Source organism: Geospiza fortis, unplaced genomic scaffold (genome assembly GCF_000277835.1).
Source record: "Geospiza fortis unplaced genomic scaffold, GeoFor_1.0 scaffold325, whole genome shotgun sequence".
Taxonomy (NCBI): Eukaryota; Metazoa; Chordata; class Aves; order Passeriformes; family Thraupidae; genus Geospiza; species Geospiza fortis.
This window is the reverse complement of record NW_005054427.1, coordinates 1689879-1696331: the sequence shown is the minus strand read 5'-3', so window position 1 is coordinate 1696331 and position 6453 is coordinate 1689879. Positions and strand designations below refer to the sequence as shown.

At 37.2% G+C, this 6453-nt stretch overlaps 1 protein-coding gene across 1 annotated transcript in view; it reads right to left on the bottom strand.

The window, feature by feature from the left end:
• The window catches only part of LRRC2 (leucine rich repeat containing 2), a 65383-nt gene that overhangs the window by 53773 nt on the left and 5157 nt on the right, over nt 1-6453 (bottom strand). The window lies entirely within an intron of this gene.

Sequence of the window (6453 nt, the reverse complement as noted above, 5' to 3'; positions counted from 1 at the left end):
ATACTAAGAAAATATACATTTCCTGGAGTTACGCTGAGATTTTCTAGACTTATGTGTAGATTTCAAGGGATCAGGATTTCATTCACTGACTATAAAACAGTGAGACCCAGAGAATAACAGAAAATTAGAGACTGAGCAAACTCTTACAGAAAAGAGTAAAAATTATAACCTTTATTTTGGTAAGATAGGAAATATATTCTCACAGAACAAATTACATGCATAAACAAAATCAAGTTCCTGGTGATATAGGAAAACATTTTCTTTGGGGAAAAAGAGATATGAAGTGCCTTTTTTCCCTGCTCTTTCTGGATCAAGTATAATGATATATTTTCATTTTTACACCAATATCTTCTTAGAAGGTAAAGGTCAAAGTTATCTCATGCCAACTGATTTCAGATTCAATTTCAGTGCAGCTTCTACATCACCTCCAAGGCAAGCTTTTTCTCATAACTTCAGGTGCAAATTCAATTAGGTATAATTAAGCATTGTCAAGAGCTCATGCTTTTAGTTAGGAGAGATTTATTTCAGTTTAGTCAATTAAAGAACTGTTTGATTTTTAAAAGGCAAGCCTTTCTTACACCAAAAAAAGACTCTGCAGGGTCTCTTGTATCATAAATCTGACCTCACACTTTGAATTCTATATCCTGTAGTACATAAGACTCGTTTATGCCATCTCCATCCTCGGACAGAAACTTCAAAGGATTGAAGAAAACTGAGAGCTTAAGGAGGACACAAATTTCAGGATAAAGTAGCCCTAGAGAAAGTAAATAGGTTATGTCCCAGAAAGAGAAGCACATGCAAATTTATAAAGTTCAAATAGGAAGTAACAAAATATTTACACATATTACCACTTAATCATGGAGTTCTTCTCTACAATGTTAGGATGTAAAAAAAAATATCACATGAAACAGAATCATGAAGTAATAGAATTATTTGGATTGGAAGGGATGTTGAAGAGCATCTAGTTCCAACCCCACTGCAATGGGCAGGGACACTTTTCACTAGACCAGGTTGCTCAAGTTCTCCCCTCAGCCACAAACGAACCTTGAACACTTCCAGGGATGGGGCATCCACAGCTTCTCTGAGCAACTTGTTTCAGTGCCTCATCACCCTCTCAGTAAAGAATTTCTTCCTAATGTCTAGTCTAAACGTACTCTCTTTCAGTTTGAAGGCATTCTCCCTTGTCTTGTCACTACAGTCCCTGACAGAGTGACTCTCTCTGGCTTCCTTGTAGCCCCTCTTCAGATAATGAAAGGTTGCTATGAGATCTCCAAGTAACTTTCTCTTCTCCAGGCTGAACCACCCAAACTTTCTCAGCCTGTCTGCACAAGTGAGGTGCTCCAGTCCTCTTATCAATTTCAGGGCCTCCTCTGGACTTTCTCAAACAAGTCCATGTTGTCTTTATTTTGTGGGCACCAGAGCTGGATGTGGAGTCTCACAAGAGCAGAGCAGAGGAATGGAATCATCTCCTTTGACCTGCTTTTGATGATCAGGAGGCAGTTGCTTTCTGGACTGTAAATACACATTGCAGGATCGTGTTTAGTTTTTTCTCAAATATCACCTGCAAGTCCTCCTCAGGACTGCTCTCAATTCCATGCTCAGCCTGTAATATGTCTGGGATCACCTCAACCCAGGCGTAGCACCTTGCATTTCACTTTGTTGAATTTCATGAGTTTTGCACAAATCCATGCCTCAAGCCTCTCAAGGTCCCCCTGGATGCCATCCTTTCCCTCCAGCATGACTACAGCGCACAGCTTGGTATTGTGAGTGAATTTGCTGAGGGTGCCCTCAATCCCACTGTCTATGTTGCCAAAGCAGAGATATTGAGCAGCCTTGGCCCCAGCACTGACTCCTGAGGGACACCACTCATTACTGGTCTCCACTTGGTCATTGATCCGTTGGCCACAACACTTTGCATGCGGCCATCCAGCCAGGACTTTATCCACCAGATGGTCCATCCCTCAAATCCACGACCTCCTATGGGGTCATGGGACATGTCATGCAAGACAGCATTGAACATTTTGCATGTTTAAGTCCAGGTAGATGATGTGAATTACTTTTGCTCCTATCCACCATATCCACCATGGTTCCATCATAAAAGACTCCCAGATTTGTCAGGATTAAAACCAGAATATCTGGTTTTAAGTCACATGCAAGAAACCCATTGCAAATTTAGGTGAAAGAAGCTTGTCCCAAAATTTTGTGGAAATAAATTATTTTTGCTCACCCATAACAAGGTATGAAGCCACAGTGTAGAGCACTCTTTTGGAAATATAGTAGCACAGATTAAAAGTCATAGATGACCTAATGCTATCCAAAATGTCTTTAGAGAGTAAAACTGCATGCCTAGATAGAAAGGTATTGAGATAGTTGTATACATTGTGGAAGTTACAGAAATCTCAGGGGATTTTAGAGAGATTTGGAAGCAGACAGCACAGCAATTGCAAAGACACAGAGCACAGGGACACACTGCAGGCACTTTCTACACTTTTGGAAAATACATATAACCATTTATCAGAGAAGCAAGCCTGAGGGACCACCAGAGGAGAGTTTCAAGGAGCAGCACACTACACACGGAACATAAGAGAACTGAAAAAAAGCCCCTTTTGTAACAATGACTGCAATGCACTGTAAGTGACATCTTTATAAAGGGAAAGCACAGAAAAGCACCTTCTACAAATATTTCAGGAGGTGAATTAATGGTGAGGTTGGTTAAAAGGTAGCTCACTGCATAAAATGTTGACAGACTATAGGAAGACAGGACAAACTCAGACTAAGTGCATTCTAATGAAAAGACAGTAAGGATCTCTTTGTCCCTTATTTCAAAAATTATAGAAATATTTTTTAAAAGATAAAATTGTATTTACCTTCAAATGAAAAAAATTACAAAGAAACACGAGCTCTGATAAACACCAAAAAAGCAAATGAAGTTACTACAGGTATACAAATGAGTAGGAAAAGTATTTGTAGCATATCAGATGAAGGAAGCTTCACAAAGATGATGGGAATAACTCCTCAAAATATGAAAGGAGCAATAAAGGAATAGTTATAGAAGATATTGATAGCTGCAGAAATGTTATTCATTCTTGGCTTCAGTTTTCATCAGAGAGATAAAGATGTACTTCACAAGTCAACATCTGGAAGAACTTCTGGTGTCAAAAAGTATCAATAGAGGAGGTGAGAGAATACTGAAATATATTTGAAATAATAAATCTCCTAGTTTCTCTCAGTGTCTACTGCATTGTGGAATGTTTCATACCACAGCAAGCTGTGGTACAAAATACATACATACAAGTGATATATAAGTGAGTCAAGAAAAAATAGACTGGACAAACAGAAAAACATTCAGCCCAGCGAGTCTCTAGTGTGGATGAAAGGTGTTGGCACAGTCAAGATGCTAGCATAGTCAAGGGGTTAGCACAGTCCACCAACTATTCACAATATCTCTGCAAATATTGTCTCAGTTTACTTAATAAGACAAAAACAAGAAAATAGATTAAAGCAGATACAGTTCCTTAGCCCACACTGTAGTATGTCATCAGGTTGTGCCTAATATTTCTAAATTTCTACTGAGGGAGAAATATCCAAACATCTGGTGTCACCAAGCAGCCCTACTAAGCTGCAGTCTAGAAGGGCTCAGATGACAGAGTTTTCCATATCAGCAGACATGATGGTTCAAAAACCTTTCATATGCTTTGACACATGAGCCAATTCAATTTTTAGTGTTGATTTTAACTATTCAATCTGTCATTTATACTGCAGAAACTGCCAACACAACTGAGTGTGGATATTGTAATAGCAAGAGGTTTCTAGGAAAAGCTACAAAACAATATTCCATATACTATAAGGAAAAATAAACAGTCCCAAATCACCTACTCATGTTTTGTTCCAAAACTTGTCTACCAGTGAGTATAACTATATAGATATAAAAGCTTTGTACAGCTAGGAAGTGAAGTGGTATGGGGAAGGTGTTAACTGAATTTCAAGGAAGAGAGCAAAATTATCTGAACTAAGAGGCAGGAGCCATAAGGACCATAGGATCAAACAAGTAGAATTCTTTTTTTCTAAAATATTCCAGATTTTACTTACCACTGCTGTTCTGCTTTCTCACATTCTCCAGTACACCAGATAGAGTTTTCTGTCCTTCTCTGAAGCTTAATTCTGCATTACTACCCTCTCATTTCCATGGAATTCCTTCATTTTCTATCAAAGCAATAAATATTTCACTCAGTGCATACTTTAGTGCACTGAAAAAGATTGCACAAAATGCAATACAAAATGGGGGGTTTGTGTTCATTGCTCTTCTTTCAAGACCAAAAAATGACTGACTCATTCCTGACGGTATAAATTCTAAGCATGTTAGAAACTTAAAAAGAAATAAGAGGTCAAAAAGTCTAACCCAATAAAAAGTAAGCTGCATTACTACACATCAAGGCTGGCTCTGTCAGGTAGACCCCAGGAACAATAGAGTAGAGGGCTCAGGTCTAAATTTTTACTCTCTCAAAACAAGGAATTCAAAAAATGGTAAGAAGAGAGTTACATTAAAGCAAAAAAAACAAACTGCCCTCTGACAGTCTGCTGATAACACGTATAAAACACAAAACTCAGGAGGTCATTGCTAGCCAACTAAAACAAAATACATACAACAAAAATGGTTGTTAAGCAAATCAGTCAGTGATTTACCTCAGAAGAAAGATTGGGGTTAAAAATCAAATCTACTAGGGAACTCAGTATGTATATTGCACACTGATATGAAAATCCTGTGTCAAATTTTCTCTTTACTCATATATTAAGTTGTAGTAACATGCTCTATTAGGCTTTTAAAGAATACAGGTATCATGTACAAGCACATTTAGAACAGATGGAAGGTGAATTAATAATGGAGCAACAAAAGTGCATAATTTTGTACAGTACCTTGCAGAATGAAAACATTATATTTCCCATGGGCAAAGGGTCTAATAATTTACAACACCTGGCTTTACCCTCAAGTTACATACTACCCAAATTAATCACTATGAGACTTACTAGCCTGGAGTTGCAAATTATATCAAGCCAGTGTGTATCATGAAGAGAAGATGACAAAGCTGTAAATTTGCAGGTTCAGTTGAGACCAAACCAAAGGGATCTATTTGGCTACATGGCTGTCATTCTGCTCTGCCATTGTCAAAAAATTGAGATGATGGTACTTTTTAGGGCATCATTATGAAAATAAAGACCTTTTAAAAAAATCTTCATTTGGTGACAATCCTCAAATTATACAGAATTTCCACCCTGTTTGTCATATCAGGAGGCTATTACATGAATCTTTAGGAAAGATTTCTAAAACAAAAGGCCTCTAAACCATTGAGGCAAAAAGAAAAGAGATATTCACACAAATAAAATAATATTTTAAATACAAATATACATTTAAGAAGTAATATTTCTGGTCTTGACACTTTAAAGACTCCTGATATTCCAGAAACACATTTCCACATATGACAAATAAGCTAAAAAACCACAGCTCTCCTGAAGTTTATATCTTTTTAATACTATTTAACAATAAAATATTTTCATCTTCCTCTAGGCCTTGATCAAACAGTTAAAGTCAGATTAAAAAAACACAATTATTTTCAACAGTAAGAAAAATGAAGACAGTAAAGTGAAGCCTAATTTAGGTGGGATTATGAACACGAGAGATACTTTTCTTGGACAAAGAGCCCAGATGAGATGTAAGGTTCCAACTCAGCTAACTATCATAGTATTTCCTCTTCAATCATACAAATAGTTCCCCTAATTTTAAAAAAGGCTCATTGCATGCTGCTTATGTTTGTCCAAAAAAAAAAAAAAGGAAATTAAGTTTCATACCTATATATCTGTAACACAAAAACACATCTGTCACATCACATCTGTCATCTGTTCATAGAGGAATTTTACTCTGGCAAGTTATTTTCCAATATATTGCCTTTTTACAGTAAGCTTCCAGGACAATACGTTACAGTTATGAAACAAGATCAGCAGGGAAATAGAAGATTCAAGTATTTTCATTTTGGTTAGTGCTGTGTTCCTCTTCAGGTAATCATTTCCCAAATGCTACTTCACTATTGGAGTGTACCTTCAGAAGAAAGATTCATGGCATATATTTTTCATTATTACTATACATATTTCTTTTCAAGGACCTGGTAGTTCCCTTCTTGAAATTTTATTTTCTCCAACAAAATAATGAATCTAACCCACCTGATGCAAAGAATTACCCTACAATAAACCCAGTGATTGGACCCTTCAAAGGAGCAACCAGTTTGGAAAAGAAATGTGCATGGGTAGGAATTTCAGAGCCATCAAAGCAAATGAGGAGTAACTGGGTTTCTTTCAATTGTTCTCCCTTCAGCAGGTACACTCTGCTCAATGTCTGATTAGAAGCCCTTGGAGGAAAGCTGTGATCCCTAGGTAAGGAAGGGAAGTTTCGTTAGATGGCAC